At 37.1% G+C, this 19,141-nt stretch overlaps 1 long non-coding RNA gene across 1 annotated transcript in view; it reads left to right on the forward strand.

Annotated features, from left to right (window-relative positions):
• LOC311439260 overlaps positions 1-19,141 on the forward strand; it is a 35,051-nt gene that overhangs the window by 13,987 nt on the left and 1,923 nt on the right. The gene's annotated exons all lie outside the window — the stretch shown is intronic.

Consider the following 19,141-nt stretch of genomic DNA (forward strand, 5'->3'; position numbering starts at 1 on the left):
AAAAGAAAAAGAAAAAGAAAAAAATAAACTTTTCCCCACTACAAATTCATGTTTTTTATTAAAAGTACTATATAAAATATAGAACTAAAATTATGGTGGTTTTGGAGGTTTTGATCCATTTAAAGTTATTTTATTTCTTCAATACATGCAAAATCAGAACTGTTAGCATAATAAATCATATGTATTGTTTTTGTAGTTTGGATGTTATTATTGTGCAAATATTGTGTGTGACTGTAGGTTCTTCACTTGATAGTACATACGCAAACCAAGTGTGGGCAGGTAAAATGTAAGATTTTGAGTTGATTTCACAGATTGCAAATCCAACTGTGAAACTAGAGGGACAAATGTTTCAAATCAAAGTTACAAACTCTGCAGTAAAGCTGCTTAGGGTACAGCCCATTTCTGCAAAGTTTCTGCATATAGTTCAGTGGAGTTGATTTTTATGGCAAACTTACACTACAGGGAAGTAGGCCTGAATAATAAGTTTTCTCTGGAGAATTTAGGTAGCTCAGCAACCTAAGACATGATTAATCCTGGGAAAGACTACAAAAATTATTTCCTTCTTTCTTAATCTCTAGTATATGAATTTTTCATCTGATCAAATATTACCATACTGAAAGGAACTGCTGTGTCTGCTGCAGTTGTCATATAGAAATACTCTGAGTTATTGCATGTGGCCTCAGGCTTTATTAGGCAAACATACAGCTACCTCTTAGCTATGAGAGCTTAGGTTAATTCCTCATATGAAAGCATCGCAACACCAGCTTTTTCCCTATTTCATCTGAGTTACATTTTTGGAGGTTTTCTATAATCATAATTCACATGATTATCTGTGATGAATCACCAGTTGCTATCACCACTCTTGTTGCCACTTGCTGAAGGAGCAAGGACTGAACTGATGCATCAACAAAACCACACCTTGCATCCCTGAAGTAGCTTGCACTTGCTGGGGTTGAGGCAAATGAGTGCATGAACACAGCTCCCTGCAGCAGTTGAATGGGTACAGTGCCTTGTGATGTGTTTTTCTTAAACTAGAAACACATTTTCAGTCTTACAAATCTTCGCATGTATCCTTGTACAAGCATAAAGTATCTGTGACTGCAATATCTGGCTCTGGGGAGGGCTGCATGGCCCCAGGCCACGGGGGAATCATGTGGTCATTACCCCTTACGTCATCCTCAGCCTTGGGCAGGGGAGGAAGGCTGAAAACAGGCCACTTCACCACTCTAGAGGCTCCCCTCACAGGCTCACGTCACTGGCAGAAACAGTATGTCCTAGCCTGTGTGTGAGGCTCTGCATACAAGTTTGTGATTGATTCAAAGATCGAAGCCGAAATTCCTTTAAGTGGTATATTCTTTATTGCAGCGCTGGATGCACGGGGGATCTCTCCACCTATCGTGCATACCCAAAGCAAAAAGCAGTCTTGAATTTATACAATCAATCTATCAATATTCTACAAGCACCTATACATATGCATTACCTATCCCCGCCTTCCCTCGCTTCTTATGCTAATTAGCCTTTTGGCACCTTGCGCCTGCGTAGAGCCTTCCAAGAATTGTGGGCAGGGGTCTTTGGGACGTGGGCAGGGGTCTTTGGGAGGAAGACCCCGAGTCTTCCTCACAGTGTACTTTTCACCTTTGGTCAGGAATCTGCTGAATTGGCAGGTTTCTTAATTGCAAGAGCTGGTTGTTACTAATTCTTCCATTTGTTGTATCTTTATAATGAATTCCAATGTCCAGTTTTGAGATTTATAGTCCTTACGTTTGTTTCTCTGTCCGTCTGCCGCTTCCTTATCATGAGTTCCAGTGTCTTGTTTCGAGATATACAGTCCATGTCTGGGGATTGTCCTTGCCTCCCCAATGCCTCCCCAATACCTCCTTAATCATGATATACACATTTATATATATACACATTTACACACATATACACTCTTAAAAACAAACAAAACTAACAACCAATTCAATGCTAACAAAAAACCTGCAGTGAATATCTACTAAAGTGCTCTGGAGCATGCTAGATTGACAAATTCACCCTTTTAAAACTAGAAGAGATACAGAGTCCAGTGGGATTTTCTGAAAGGAACATCATTAAAGGGTAATAGGAGATTGGAGATGAATACCTGGAAGAGAAAAGAAAATTGAATTTCAGTATAGCGAATAGTCAAGAGAAGAGAAAGTAGAATGAAATGAAAAAAAAAAAAAGATATAAAACATCCAGTCTTTACCCAGGACTCGTTGAAGATGCTGCGTATAAAATGTGTACAATGTCGGTCAGAATTCTTCAACAAACAGAACTGTTATTTTCATCTTAGTGCATTTTTATTTGTTTTGTTTCATTTTTCTTGCATTTCGTTTGGATTTTTTTTTTTTAATTATTTTTATTGGAACTGTTAGAAGATGCCATTCCACACCTAGATAGAGGTGACCATTTCCTATGAAGCAGGCCTTTTGAAATTAATATATTTATAAATCTTTTAAATCTTTAAGACAGGGAGGAAGAAATTTTTGGGAGGAAGAGAACAGGCATGCTACAGTGAACCAAAATATTAAACTTTTAAATGCAGTTTTTGTGCAGGAAATCAAAGGACCAAACCTGATGTTGAAAAAACATCAACATCTCTTCCTTCTGAGCTTTATGTACTAATGGCATTTGAGGATCTGTGTCATGAGCTATATGGTACACCACCAGAAACTTTCAGATCTTTGCCACCTACTGCAGGTTCAAACTATAATTAAAATAAAAATTGTTGTTTTGGTGTGGTTTACATCTTAATGGGACTTTTATTAATTTCCTGAATGTGTGACCTTTTCAAAACTGGCCATCCTTACTGTCTCTTTTGGACTACCTAGCCCTCTGAACTGCTGCACGCATGTATCTTCCTGATTCTTCTGCAGAATGCGAATGACTTCTGCTGGTTACCATGGGGACATAAGCAGGGACCATGAGATGCATAGCAACAATGCTCCTATTTTTTGCCACTTTTTCTTTTGTGACAAAAAAGAGGAACTGCAACACACATATCCTTTCTGTTTATTTTCTTCTCACATGCACACATACACAAAATATTTGCTCCCCTTTAGCTAACACGCATTAGATACATTGAATCTTTAAAGCATGAAATCAGATTACTATGTTTTCAGGTCGCTAATGGAAAAATAGGAAATGACTACAAGAAATATTATTCTTTTGAAATACAAACTTTTTCGACAATCTTGAGGTACTTAAAAGATATCTGAATTATGCCAGTATTTAACAAAAGCAAGAAGAAAAACTTTGGATAAAATCAGAAATACATGCACACACGAGTATCTTGAGAATGAAATAGTTTTTTAAAGAACACGGTCTATTCTACACTAGAGTTGCATAAATCAGACAGACAACAAAATGGACTGTCATGGTTTTGATTTGGCATTCTTTTTAGAATGGCTCTCTGGTAACTTTAAAAATAAGCAGCATTTACTCTAAAATTTTGCATGAGGATCTACCAACTGCACTCCCTAAATCCTTCCTTCCTCCCTCTGTTTCTCCCTCTTTTTTGCAATTAATTCTTGGCCCTCTCATGTCCTTTTTTTTTTTTTTTTTTTATCACTTGTAATGAATTTAAGCATTGTTACAATTTTCCAGGGAGATAAGTCATTCAGTAACATGACAGAAATCAATGTTGCTTAGTCATATGTTTATTCTGTTATATAATTAGTATGAAAACCTCAATTTTATTATATATTGTTATAATAGGTAGATCTAATTATGTTCTCAAAGGATAAAGACAACAAGACCTAAACTCTGCTACTTGCACAATTCAAATTGTCAGGCTGCCATAGCTTTCTGGTGTTTGTGGTTCTTCCTCCACTGAATCCTTAGATGAAAAAATGCTATGTCATTACTTTGTTTTGGTGCCACTATTCAGATGGTATCACTTTATAAAAGCATTTCATTCTCCAAGGACTAAGTTGCTCTAAAAAATTTTCAGACACAAAAGTAATAAATAACTAATTAGGTCAATAGGAAGATACAGCAGCTTTTAACTGCCTACATGATAATGCTGATGTAGAAATTCACTTACTTTCAATTTCTAGCCTGAGTTGGTTTAACAAAAAAACCCCAAACTTTTAATTTTGTTTTGAGAAATGAATGGAAGAAAGATATACACATGAGACATAGACTGAACATCTCCTGTGAAGGAATGCTGGGGACACAATCCTAGAAACCATCCCTTTGAGCACCTTCCTGTCTCCTGTAGGTCAGGGCTTCTCTTCCAGTGGTAGCACAAGGCAAAGGAAAAGCAAGAGCCTGAGGATGTTTGTGAACGTGTGGAATATATAAAGGGCAGCAGAGGGAGCATTGGTTGCTTCATGCCAGGGCAAATCTGATTTTTTTCCTAACTGTGTTTGGCTAATAACAGTAAGAGGACATTGTAGTAGTCCTGCTGGATAACCTGCCTATGAGTACATACGGGGCCCATCTAGTACTATAAACATTGGTAGATCAAGAAGTAAACATGTTACTGTGCCATAATTCAAGTTTAAAACAATCTTTCACCACAGGGTCTCTCACTGCCCTTCTTTCTCCCTGCCTTCCCACCCTCAAACACCCATCCAAGAGTTCCCCTACTAGCCATTAGATGATGGAAATTTTCAAAGCCAACCAAAGAAGATAGCAGCCTTGCAGCTCCAAGGAAAAGTAACAGCTTCCAGCAGTTGGAACTCAAACACACTTTTACAATTGAAATGTTTTCTCCATGTTCTTGTCCTTTATCTCATTGTCTTTCTGAGTGGAAGATTAAACCAGAGAAATGAAATACATTCAAAAACTTTCAGTTATCAAGAGGGAATGTAACAGCAAATGAATGAAACAATACAAATGAATCTGATATTACTGGGCAATATTTGATTGTAATTGTATGCACAACATGGATTTTTGGTAGATTTTCCATCTATTTATTTAAACAAGAGTTACATTTATGATATCCTATAGAGGATCATAAATATTCAAAGACCTAAATTTTCATTAGTACTTTAGCAAGTAAATTTTCAAAGTGATGCACAAAGATTTGACTGCATGAGTTCCATTAATGTCACTACTTTTCAAATTTATTTCTTATGAATTTCTGGAGACGATGAGGAAAAAAAAAAAAAGAAAGAAAAAAAGAAAAAGACTGTCACAATTTTAAGAAGACAAGGAAACCGTGTCATCACTTTGGCACTCCGGTATTTTAATCGGTAAAGGAATAACTTAAGTCATATCTTCAAAAGTAAGCTCCATTTTAGGCACAAACACAGATGGTAGTATTCCTTCCAGAGCTTCTGCTGCACATTATTAAGCAATGCATTAATAGGTCTTTCTTTTCCAGCCAATATTAACAGTAGGCCAATCCTGCCTGTCTTCTGGGAAGAGTTTAGTAGGAGCTCTTCATCTTAAAATTAGAAACTGGAGTATGCATTTAGGGTCTGAAATTACAAAGTCTATCAGTGGGATATTTATTTTTATTTTTACTTTTTTTTTTTTTTTTTTTTTTTTCATGCATAGCATTAGCAATATGGTTTGTCTTTCCCTAAAATATTTGTTTAAAACAAATTGTATATTATTGCCATATTTTTTCTATAGTGTCCATAACATATGAGAGCAGTCACAATTTACTCAAATATGTAGTTTTTCTCAAATAAAGTTTTGGATAGTGTAGTAATCTATCACATGCATCACTGCTAATTTTGAAGTTCAGTTAGGAAGAAAAAGGAAATTGTGAGAGAAGCCCTTGCACTGAAGCTAAAAATGTAGAGACTCAAGAGGTCAATATGTTTTGCTTGGGTCTCACTGGAAAGAAAGAGTAAATGGACTTTATAGGTCTGTTTCCAATATATAGACATGTGAGAAACTGCTGGTTGCTAGTTCAGTTGGACATAGGTCTTTGGAGCTAAAAAGAGCAATTACAGTAGATACAATGTTAACAGAGTTGTTTCCTTGCATCAGCCTCTGAATCAGAGAACAAGTAGCATTTTCTGTGTGGAGCTTGCTTTCCCTGTCACTAAAGATGAGAAGCTCTTAACGATTAAGTTATCGTATGCAAAGATACTGAAAAATACGATAATTAAAAACCTTCACATCACCAGTCCTAGACGATACCACAGAATTCAGAAGAAGCTTAGGTTTGAGGGGACAGAGCAGTTAACAAAGAGCACAGGCTTTATTTAAAAATGCCTACTATATCAATAAATTAGAGGGTGGCAAATTTTGTGTCTCTAATCAAAAAAGCCTCAGAAGTAGTTACAGATGAGTATACATTACATCTGTATCAGGGAAATAATTGAAATGATCATTAAAAATAGAATAATAAAACACCTGAAAGACCAGGACATGATAAAGCCTAACCTGCAGAATTTTTTGAAGAGTTTCACTGATGTACTAAAATCCAGTGAATGCCACCAAAGCAAGAGATACCAGGCAGTTCATTCAGTCCTTTGATAAGGTCCTGCATGGGAAAATTAGTAGGGAAAGTAAATATTTGTGAACCAAAGTATTATTGGGGATCAAAATGGTGTGAGAAACAGAAGAGAAAGACAAGAATTAAACAGGTTTTGCTCTGACAAAACACAGAATGCCTCAAAACCACATTGTGACATCAATTTTTTCTGGTATAGTCATGATTTGGAATATGGAACCTGTAAAACATGCAGGTTGTAAAAGTAGTGTATGTTATTGAAGAGAAGAGAGAACACTGAAGGAGATGAGACACTGGCCACCCAGAGGTTCAACACTGCCGAAACAAAGAACAACGCCACTGAAACAACAACAATAATTACAACAAATATATATATCTTATTATATGCCTTAAAGATTTTAAAATTAACTTTCCCCCTACTTTAAGGAGGAAAGTTGTGAACACAAGGAAAATGAGAGATGGCAGATTATAAATGGATAAGTGGAAATGTCTCTTCACAGTATTTTTAAATAGACCTCACTGCTTCTGAGAGTCATAAAGACTGATAATTTACCAAGACTAAAGAGGCTCTGTCTTGTGTTCTACAAAAGCAAATAAAGAAAATATTCCTCATTTCCTCATTTCCTCATTTATATGTTCAAATTGTAGAGAAGGGAGTGGCAAATTCAAGCGGGATTAGACAATAAAGATAAATCTTCTTTTTTTTTTTTTTTTTTTTTACTTTTTCACTACCTAACTAGAGGACAATCAATGATTGCCATCATAATTGCAACCACAAATGGAATACTGAGAAAGTGCAAAGTGGAAGATTTATTCTAAATTTGGTCTTAGAAGAGATATGGATATTACCAAAGGGATCTGTGTCTTAAAGTCTGTGGATGCTAACAAAATATTCTAAAGCAAGCACTAGTGCCCGGTGATAGTGGTGATGTGAAGACATGGGATTTGAGGGAAAGAAAGACAGAATTATGACAGAGAAGTACCCAAGACATAGTATAATGCATAGGGAAAAAGTTGCCAAGATAATGCTAAGTAGGTGCATTATAGATTGGGAAAAGAAGATTAGTCTGGGGATGGATAGATATACAGCCATGAGAAAACAAGTCTTTTAAATAATAGTTCATTGTCACTCGTGTCTTTGGAACCTTGATTTATTTTATTTTTGTGTCTGCTTGACATCTGAAGACTCCTAGAGCTCCCTACACCTTCTGTTCTGAGATTGTGATGAGTGTGGCAGGTACTTCAATTTGAGAAAAAAATGAGGTATAAAGCTGTGACTGTTTTTCTCCCTCTCATAGTGACTATCACATTTTAGGAACCCAAACCTGGGCAAGATGGGAGAAATGAAAAATAAGAAGGTGTTTTGAATATGTGCAGAAATATTCAGAACTGCCCTAGACAAGCAAATGAAAATTTCCTAACATTAATCTACACAGCAAAGAAGATTATTTTGCCAGTTTAGTTTTAAGTGCAAAATCTTTCATACACCTCCAGAGAGGCTCTGTACTGGCAGAACAGTAATGTAAAGACACTAATGTGTCAAATCAAAATGTCACTCCCCTCCCCCTTAAAAAGATTCATTTCTCTGCCTCTCTTTGGCTGCCTCCTTCTGCATTCTACAAGTTTAATCTGTAGCTTGACTTCAGATATAATAATTCACTAGCTCTGGACATGTGCTTAAAGGACTGTGTATAATTGTAATTCTGAAGAGATTAATACCTTATATTGATCCCTTATTTCTAAATCTATCTTGGTAGCATGTAGTATTTTTTAAGAAAAGGAAAAATGATTTGTTTCCAAAATAATCCTGGTTTATTGCCTACTCATTCAGCTGCTAGAACTCATGTGATCTCCTAAAAACACTGTGGTAGAGCATGTAGAGTAAATATATGTTTAGAGTTATTGGTTACAGTTGACAGCATATGGAAAAAGCTGCAGTCTAGAATGAAAGCCTGCAGCAGAAGTGTCTATTGATTGGAAAAGACAGATTTTATCTATTAAAAATAACCCTTGCTGTGCACACAGTTTTTGTCCCAGTTGAATGGCTGCATCTTACAAGAGATATGTACATCTTCTCTACCATAAACTCTGCTGGTGTTTCTTAAATGAACACAATTTTCTGGAATGTATAGTACGTCATAACAAAGCTGACCTATCTTTTTATTTGGTAAACAATTCTTTTCTCTGGGGCCATTTATCTGACCATTAGGCTAGCATTTGGGTTTTGTTGCAATATGCACTTGTAATGGAAATGCAAAACAACAGTCTTCATGATAACCTTCTGTACAGACAAAAATTTACTTGAAAATAAAGGATAGGGTAACACCTGAAGATACTTTCATGTGTTTGGCTTATATATGCCAAAAAATAGACACTGTAGTGTGAAACTAGGAACTACATGAACTGTTAATGAAAGCATTTTCTAAAAGGGTTGCCTTATTTCTGTGAAATGTTGAATGCCTGTAACTCCCATTTATTTAAATGAGAACTAATGAGAAGCAAGACCTTGCAGTATATTTAAGTCTTTCTCACTTGAATAGAAAATAGATCTTTAGTTGCATAGCATATATTTCAACAAGTGTGATGCTGGTGTAAAAATCCATATCTCAGTCATCAGTGAAGGAAGACATGTTTCAAAGCACAAACATACACGGCATGGATTTGAAAAAAATGATACTGATGGTTCAAGACCTTGAGAATTTAGGAATATATCACAGTAATAGATGTAGGCATACAAACAAATGTGGTCATTACTTAATATATTCTCTTAAGTATTTTTAGAGGTGTAAGAGAAAATCCACTCTTTCAGGAAAAAAACAAAAAACAAACAACAACAACAAAAAAGAAACAGAACAGAACAAAACAGAACAAAACAAAAACAAACAAACAAAAAACAGCACAGTAAGGAAAATATTTAGATTGCTATAATATACAGGTTCAATAACTTCTGTGAAAAATGACAATATTGCACTGCGCTCAAAATTCACACAGCTGCTCTGAATTTTATATAAATATTTTACATAAATAACTTGCTGTATGTGCATTGAAAGTGAAGTTCTGGAGCTCTGATTAATTATTCTGATTAATTGATTAATTGGGGTTTAACACTATGTCAAATAACACTTGGCAAAGTGTTATGTATTAAATGAAGTCACCCTTAAATTGTGATAGTGAGGCAGTATGATTTTGGTCTATGATTTGTGCATAGGATATCTATACTAGTTTAAGATATATTCAGAAGTGAGCATAATTTGAAATATCTATGGTTTTGTAAATTAAAACTAGTAACTTGTGAAGTTTTTCAGTTAACAAGATACTTGCAGTGAGATGAGAAAAAAATACATATTGTTGGCTGGCATAGGCTCTGACTGCATTAACATTTTGGAGCATTTTGCAGAGCAATTTTGGCACATGAAAAGTTTTTTTTTTTCCTTTTTTTTTTTTTTTTCCTCCAGATGAAATTAAACAGGAATCCCTGATTCAGGTGCAGATCTAATGCACTGAAAACTGTAATGGCTTTTAAACAGTGATATGTCCTCTGGACAGTTTCAAACCACATACACAGTGAGGACATCCAGTTCTGCAGAACAGGCTAAACGTAGCCTGAAGGAAAATGTGCAAATTGTATATAATATAACCTCCAATGGGTGTTTCAGCACCAACTACCTTGATCTAATGGTGTGCTGCTACTGAGCTAACCTGATTGCTAATGTAGGCATAGACATATATTTGCTTTCAGATCACCAGTGCCTTCCCTATTAAGGCCAGAAGAATAAATCAAATGAAAATACAGATTCAGAATTAAACAAAATCTTCGTAGTTTTAGCTACCTTTTTCTTTCATTAAAATTTCACAGAAGCAAGACCAGGTATGATTAATGAACAACTCCTTTCTCAGCCAGGATTTCTCAGCTGAAGTATAAGCCTGATTATTTTTTTTTACATTCTTCAACCCACTTCGTGTCAGTTTTGTAAAGTCAATGTCAAAAAAAATTTACTGTTTTTCCTTTCTTTTGAAAAACTGAACTACTGAGTTGAGAAAGCATAGGTTATATAGACCCAGAAATTTATATTCAATGAAGTGTTATATTACCAAAATTAAGGGGAGGTGAACTCTTAGGAAAGTATTAGTATGAATCTTACTATTCTTCACATATTGCAAGCTTAAATGAGAATGACAAAACTGAGCACAGAAACTTTCCAATGCAACATTGAACCAAGAGCTTTTTCTGTATAAGCCAATTGGTAATACAAAGTAAGAGAGAGGTGGAGATGTCTTGAGGCAGTAAATTAGATTTTTCTCACTGTTTCTTTTATGTACAGAACATTTCCAGTGTCAGTACATAAAGCTTTTAAACATTAAAGCACTGCAACCCCCTTTAACAACATTACTCTGTATATTTTCAAAAGACAAATGCCTGAATGATAAAGGCCTGCCTTTTTATTTTCAATTTCACTTCATGTTTGACTTGGCATGATGATATGAACCGGGGAACTAAATTTCACAGATGATAATAGTGACTAGCTCAGGTGTAAGAATGTATTACTTGCTTCTCTTCACAAATGATTTATACATACTGTAAGCTAGCATGGCAATTTGCTTAGTTGATGAGTATGCTATTAGCCAAAAGCAAATGTTGAAAGCATTTGATAGTCTTTCAGTCTTTAATGAGAAAAAGTTTTGCCATCCCATAAAAAAGAGTGATTCAGCAGTGATGCTTTCAACTTGCATTTAAAATATTTTCTAAATCTTCATTACATAAATTTAACTTCAAGTTTTTATTTGTTAACCTCTATTCTTTATCAACATATTACACTCAGCCCCCTTTTACAGATCATAAGGCCAACTGTATAACACCACAAAACCTTTTGTAGCTTGAGCTGTATCAATGCAGACTTTACTTCCTAATCCTTTTCACGTTAGTGTGGAAAGGTATAGTGACATGTGTATACCCTAGCTTTTGCCAACAGTCTTTATGAAAATTCCTAAGCTGGCCTGTATCTCTGGGCCTTAATATACCTTCCTGTAAACTTTATAGTTACACACAGCATTACTCCATTGATTTATATCAGTCTGCTGTATTTCTGTAGGAGCCATTGTGTCAAGACACTTGTCCTCTCCTAAGCACTATACCACATCTGTCTTTTATTTCAGATGTATCACACTGCTGAGAAAATACTTATGGTTGTCTTTGGTGAGCTGCCCACTGCATTTTGTATAGGATTTGTTTCTTTTCCAAAAATTCTGGTAAAGATCAAAGTCATGTAGAAATTACAGAAACATCAAATACCATTTCAGTCATTACACAGGAAACAAAGTGTTAAGAGTGAGTCTATGTTCTATATCTCAAAGTTTTAAAAATTTAGAAGCAATTTTGCAAATGGCTTAGCAAGCTGATGAAACCAGCAAGGTACCTGAGTGAGCAGACTACATAGCTATATTGAGAGATGTTCAGAGCCAAATTGAGGTGCACTACAAAAGGACAGAAATTTCCTTGCCATAGGCATAATCAGATTTGGTTTAGATTAATGTATCTGCTTCTTTTCAAGGCTTCTGTCTCAAAAAAATAGACAAAAGCTCTGTGAGTTTTCTTTAAATGTAATGTAAGATGGTAGTCAGTTATTTTATTGGCTCTCAGCATTTTGAACAACAAATGCAAAGGTGACAGGCTATCAAGAAGCAGTGGGATAGATGTTTACACAGCAGTGTAAACACTGTGAGTCAGAAAACCTAGATTCTCCTCCTGATCTTGCTCAGCAGCATTAGGGAAAGTAATTTCTCTGCCTCTGTGTTTTGAGCACTACGTAACTGATAGCTAATACTAGTAATAGGCAGAAACAGTAGCAATATACCTGAATTGTATTAGTACGGCATGGGGAGGAGGAAATGTTTTACTCTCCTCGGTACAGGGAGAGAAAAGACTGATTCAGCTTCAAGGTTCTCCACTTCCGAGAACAAGATGGGAAAAATATTCTTACAAACCCCCATGAAATATGTCATGTACAAATGTACAGTTCATGTTTAAGAAGTACTTAAGGGTATTAGATGTATATTTTTAGATGGCCTTATATACACACAAATTTTTCATTATTTTTAAATGACAGTAAGCTAATGACATAATGATGTGCAAGGAAAAGTGCCCTAGTTATTGATTAGAAAACCAAGATAACCACTCCAGATTATAGGCTCCCTTTTCATCTTTTCTCAAAACTCTGATTTTCTTTTAATCTTTGCCTATGAAGGCTGTAGGATGCAGCCAGAAGTAGTCAAAGTTTAATGTAACCACCTCTCTTTTTGTCAGTTCATCCATGTTCTAAACCTTTAGGGGGATGCATTGAGGCTTAATACATGTCACAGCAGCCAGACAAACTTATTGTCTCATCTGCTGTCAATAAAACTGATAACACATTTTCTGGAGTAGTCTTCTAAGGGGATCCTCAGTTTTTTTAGTTATGTTGTTTTTTTCAGGATTTTAAGAAAATAATTTTCTCTGCTCCTCTTGAATAACACCGTCAGAGATTTTATACAACACACAGGCAAAAAGCCCAGTGCCTTGTTCTAATTTATACATTACAAATTCTTTTATTTTGACAGCTAGCATATCTGCCATTATAATATCAGACAGACTGTTGTAAATTAGCTATGAACACACACATTTTAGCAAAGAGCAATGAAACAAGAGAATGGTATTTGTAGCTGAGGATACTCAAAGTCATTTTAAATAGTTGCAAGGTTCTCTGAGCTTCTCTAATCCTTGCACTTGAGGGACAATCACAGTCAAAGCAGATGGTTTATATGATAGCCAGACATGGATTATTTATCAGTCAATCAATTTTATTTTATTTTATTTTATTTTATTTTATTTTATTTTATTTTATTTTATTTTATTTTATTTTATTTTATTTTATTTTATTTTATTTTAATTTTATTTTATTTTATTATTATTTTTTTTAAAGGGTATGAGGGTGGGGATGTCTCTCACCTGCTGGAACAGAACAGGTTTGCAAGTTCTTTATCCATCAGCAAACTAAAAAAAAAAAGCATCCTATGTCTTCTAGCAGTGCTCACCATGGTTAAGGTAGTGTATGTTACTTTTCTGTTGCAGCAGACATTTTATCCTCATTCATATATGTGGAAAAAAAAAAAAAAAGTATATGGTATTGGAAATGATAAACTGACTTTTTTAATGTTTAGAACAAATTAAACTACATGTCAATGGAAAAGAAAACCAACCAACCAACCAACAACAGATAGCTGAGAAAGTGTCCCTAAAATAGGGGTTGTTAGGATGTGCCCTCAGCAGTCAAGAATAAATCCATAGACAGTTGAACATGAAGCACTGCGACCTGTAGGTCCAGAACATAAATCACAGACATGCTAGACCTTGCTAGAAACAAATGAGTTATGGTCAGTGGAGTCCAATTGTTCGCTTTGCTCTGTAAAGGTTAGCAGTGGAGCACAACTGAAGGAGGATGAAGCTATAAGAATTCAACTTTTTGAGATTAAATTTGTGAAGCTGTTTATTTATTTACAGGAATTTATAGGAGTGGCAGATTATTTTTCTGCTTTTTAAAAATTGAACAGCATGCATATCCTTTCTCAAGGTAAGAAAAATAAGACTTGCCAACTCATAGGCTTTTGAAAATGGCTTTGTAAGAAAAGCTCTCTCTCCTTGTTAGAAAGACTTTTATTTTTTTTTTTCCTGCCGACTTCTGCCCTTCAATGAAGCAGAAGTTACACATAAAAAATCTTTTTGAAAGGTTGGAAGTTGCAAAGTTTTCACAGTTGTTTGGAAACCAGAGAGAACAACAGAGTAAAGTAGAGTAAAGAAGTTTTTCCTCTGCATCAGTCAGCAAAGAAAAGTCCATCAATAGGGCTTCTAGGCTTCTGGTACTGCAGCAATTTTATAACTCCAGCGAGATGTCAGATATGATGGCATTATTGCTTTATTAAAATATTCTCTGCATGAGATAGCTTCCCTCTCTGCATTCAGGAGACTGGAGAGATGGTCTCAGTTTTGTGCAGTAAGTATGCCTCCAGGTTTCCCTAATTCACATCTCTAAATTTTAGGCCATGCCTGCTGCAATGTTACCAGTCTCAGCCCTGTAGGGCCTGACTGCTGCCTTTGGGCAGACTGGATCCCAGCTGAGACTCTCTTATGGCATCTGAGAGCTGAAAGGAGATGCTAAAACTACTGGCAGAGTAATGCTTTGTGCATGGTCAGGCTGTGGGAAAAGGGTTGAATACACAAATGACATCATGGAGGTTTTCTACACAGTTGAACAGGAAAGAAAGAGCCCTAATTTCCACAGTATTAGGAGGGAAAATACAAAGCACATGAAATTCTTTCTTTTCCATTTCTGAGCTTGTCTGTCAGTAGAATAGAGGAAAAAAAGATCTTGGAGATCATCACTGACCCACAGGACCATGACATGACAAACCAACGGTACTCTGCAGTGATGACAATGTGCAATTTGCAGTGCAAGGTTTGACATTGAATTATGGTGAACCATGAAGCTGGACAAAGCACTTTGTCTGTCAAACTACAATCAGTGCTTCTTTATGACTATCAACCAAGGGATTGGTTGATCCAATGAAGCCGTCATGTTCAACTACTGCAGTCTACAACAACTTGACAGTTGAAATAGTTGAATCCTACTGGCATTACAGAGATGACAAGTCATTTATGCATATATGATTTTGCTTTAAACCATTCACCACAGACACTGAGAGCAGAGAAGTGACTGCAGTGTCGACATTTGCTAAGTTAGATTTACTTTAACAGATGCAGTTTGCTGCCACATATCTTTCAAAACTTCAGCTGAAAGCTCATTGGACACAGGCTCATTACTGACTACCCTCTTCTAAAAATGAATGTTTGGACTTCTGATAAGTATTTTACCTGTTTGGAGAGCAGTGCAACATAAGTAAGAATACACATAGGAAATGTAATAAGGAAACACAAAAGTTATTTTAATCTAGCTGTTCTTTAATCATTCTGCCATTACAACTATAGAAAAATAAGGTTATATTCCTATCAGGTGAATCACGGAAAGCTCACTTCCATAATAAATCACTTTGGCAGAAGATGTGTGAAGAAAGCTTAGCATTCCTAAAATTCTGAAATATATATGTCAGATATCACTTAAATAGTATCTGGGATTTATTTTGAATAGTGGCAGCCAGAGACTTATATTGGCAAGAACAGCTGCAGAAACACTTTAGTCTTTGACCTTCAACAGTGATGATGATACAAAGCTGTTTGCTGTTTGTCTTTCTACTTAGCTTTTAGATCCAACTATTCCTTCTGTTTTCTTGTGCCCAGCATAGAACATTTTCTCCATCAATCTCTTCATATATTTTTCTTCTGTATCCTTCTGTATCTTCCCCTTTCCTTCCTCAATTTTTTTTTTTTTAAATCCAAGTCATTGTTTTTCGTTGCTCTCATACCAATTAAAAAAATACAGGATTCACACAGACAGTTGTACAGTAACACTCTGCACGCATATTACAGTTCTTCCTATCCTTACAGCGTAAGCTTTTGGGAGTTTGAACTATCTTCTCTAGTTTCCTTATTATACAGGGCTGGAATCAGGGCTTACAGTATTATGGAGTGTATAAATAAAAGCATATGCTGCAGTGTTTCAGAGGCTAATGAGATAAACCCAACTTTCATAAGTTCTAATTTAGTTAGCCATAACTAAATGCAGAACTAATATGTAAAATAACTTATATTCATAGTTCTCATTGCTTTACCACAGTATGTTATAGGCCTCTAAATATTTAGTATCTGAAAAAGATACCTTCTCTGTGAGTCAAATCCCAGTCTTTCTGAAAACAGCGTAACACTGTGCCTCAGCAGCCATTAGAGCCAACAGTAACCTGGAGTACATCAATCATGGCATTGCTAGCCGGTCAAGAGAAGGGACTGTCTTGCTCTGCTCTGTGCTGGTGTGGCCTCACCTCAAGTACTGTGTGCAGTTTGGGTCACCACAGTGTAAAAGGGACATAAAACTATTAAATAATGTCCAAAGGTGGTGAAAGATCTAGAGGGGAAGATATATGAGGAGCAGCTGAGTTCCCTTGGTTTGTTCAGCCCAGACCAGAGAAGGCTGAGGCCTCATGTTGGCCTGCAGCTTCCTCATAAGGGAAGCTGGGGGGCAGGTGCTGAGCTCTACTCTCTGGGGACAGCGATAGGACCCAAGGGAACAGCAAGGAGCTGGGACAGGGCTGGGTCAGGCTGAGTGTTAGGAACAGGCTCGCCAGGGCAGTGGTTATGTCACAGAAGTTCAAGTAGCATTTGGACAATGCTGTCAGATGTTTGGTCTGATTTTTGGTGGCCCTGAATAGACCCAAGAATTGGACTTGATCCTTGTGAGTTCCTTCAAATTCTGGATATTCCATGATTTTATAACACAGTGATTTGTTGTACTGGGTCTGGCTGGAATGTTAACTTTCCTGGCATCAGCCCATTCAGTGCCGTACTCTGTACTTGTAGCTGGAACAGCAGTGTTATCACACCAGTGTTGTGTCTACTGCTGAGCAGCAGTGGCACAGCATTGGGCCTTTCTCTAACCCTCCTAGGGGGTGGGCAAAAAGTGAGGAGAGAAACATCACTAGGGCAGCTGACCTAAACCAATCAAAGGGATATTCCATACCATGTGGTGTCACACTCAGCAATAAAAGGTGGAAACAGGAAGAAGAGGGGAGGGGTGGGCTCTCGTTGAGAAGACGTCGGTCCTCCTCTCGAACACTGGCTGCGTGCGTTGAGGCCTTGCTTCAAGGACGTGGTCAATCATCGCTCATTTGTGGGAAGTAGAGAGTAATTTCTTTCCTCTGCACTTCCATATAGCTTTCATTTATTTTGTTTGTTTGTTTTCCTCCCTTTTTCCCCTTTTCCCTTTTACTTCCCCTTAGTTAAATTGTTTAGTTCATGGTAGTCTTTATTTAATTATTATAATTATTTCCCTTTAATTAAATTATCCTTATCTCAACCCGTGAGTTGTTCTTTGCTTTACTTCTCCCCCTCCTCAGCTAAAGGAGGGGGAGTGAGAGAGCGGTTGTGGGGTTTAGCTGCCCAGCACGGTAAAACCACCACATTTGTAATGCTGATTGTTATACAACAGCTGCATTGAGACCCTTTCAAAAATGGTTTCTATGCCTCTGTTCTGTTTTCTAACATCTCTACTGGAGTTTGACATTAACCCAGTTGATGCAGAGCAGTGCTTACACAGAGCCAAGGAGTTTTCTGCTTTTTGTGATGGCCTGCCAGTGAGGAGGCTGGGGGTGCCCAAGGAGCTGGGAGGGGACACAGCCAGGACAGCTGACCCAGGCAGGCCAAAGGGATATCCCATACCACCTGGCATCATGCTCACAGTAAAAGCTGAGGTAAGGAAGAAGGAAAGAGGGGATGTTCAGATTGATGGTATTTCTTCCCAAGAACACATTAAGCGTGTTGAGCCCTGCTTTCCTGGTGGTAGCTGAACACCGGCCTGCTGATGGGAAGTAGAGAATGAATTCCTTGCATTGCTTTGCTTGCATTCATGGCTTTTGCTTTACCTATTAAACTGTCTTTATCTCAACCCATGAGCTGTCACGTTTTTACCTTTCTGATTTAACCCCCCATCCCACCTGAGAAGAGTGAGCAAGCACCTGTGTGGCACATGGTTGCCTGCTGGGACTAAACCACAACAGCCAATATGCACCATTGGAGCTTCATCTAATGCTGGTGCATGTCTGAACTCCGTGAGCTCCCCACATAGCAGCACCAGTTGTGTCTGACACAGACCACTGGTTCATCTGCACAGTTCTTACTGTGTGGGTGCACTGATCAGCTGTAGAAACGAAGAGTTAGAAGGCTGAAAGTGTACTACTCAGGAGCTATGCACATATACCTTTGGTAACAGCCTTCCCAAGCCTTACTCTCTAGCTTCAATTTAGAAAATTATTACGTCATTACTATCACAGTTGTTCATCCTGCATATTTGCGGTGAGACCACCCAGCACGGCAGGAGCCAGGCTGGACTATACAATCACTAGTACAGAGCTGGGTGCCTCTTGGTCCTGCTACTGCAGTGGCTGCACCCATGGGCATTTAAGAAGGCACTTAAGACATGTCACAGTCAAGATGTTTTGGAAGGTGCAATCATTTAGGCTGGCCCTGCAGGCTGGCAGGGATATCTGCAAGTAGATTGCAGGTGTTGGAGCATTCCAAGGCACGAGCTGTGCTTATGGTCACTCCAGCCTGGAACCCCAGCTGTGATCTGGGAGCCTCCCTGCAGCAGTATGCCAGGGACATCTGCCAGATATGATCTCCAGACTATCATTAAGAGACTGTGCAGTGACAGGTAGTGAGACTAAGCCTTTGTTCTGTAAAAGAGCATTATTTTAAGATACCAGAAATAGCAATAGCAGAATATGCATCCACTAAAAGGAATACCACAGTGGCATTTTTGCTGAGGCACAAAATACTTCACTGTATGTTTTTATAGTTTGAATAATTTAGGAGTGCAAAGTCCTTAGAATTTGCTTTAAAATTTCAATAAATTGTCAAGGTTTCCTCTCTACACTGGTTTATCACATACAGAAAAGCTGTGGTTTTGCTTGAAAAAAAGTTCGGCAGCCAGAAGCCCCTTGAATTATATATATCCATGAAAATTATTTGCAGTAGTTTTTTATGGATCTTTCTTGCAAAACTCTCTCTCA

Source organism: Aythya ferina, assembly GCF_964211825.1.
Source record: "Aythya ferina genome assembly, chromosome: 1".
In the NCBI taxonomy this organism is placed as follows: domain Eukaryota; kingdom Metazoa; phylum Chordata; class Aves; order Anseriformes; family Anatidae; genus Aythya; species Aythya ferina.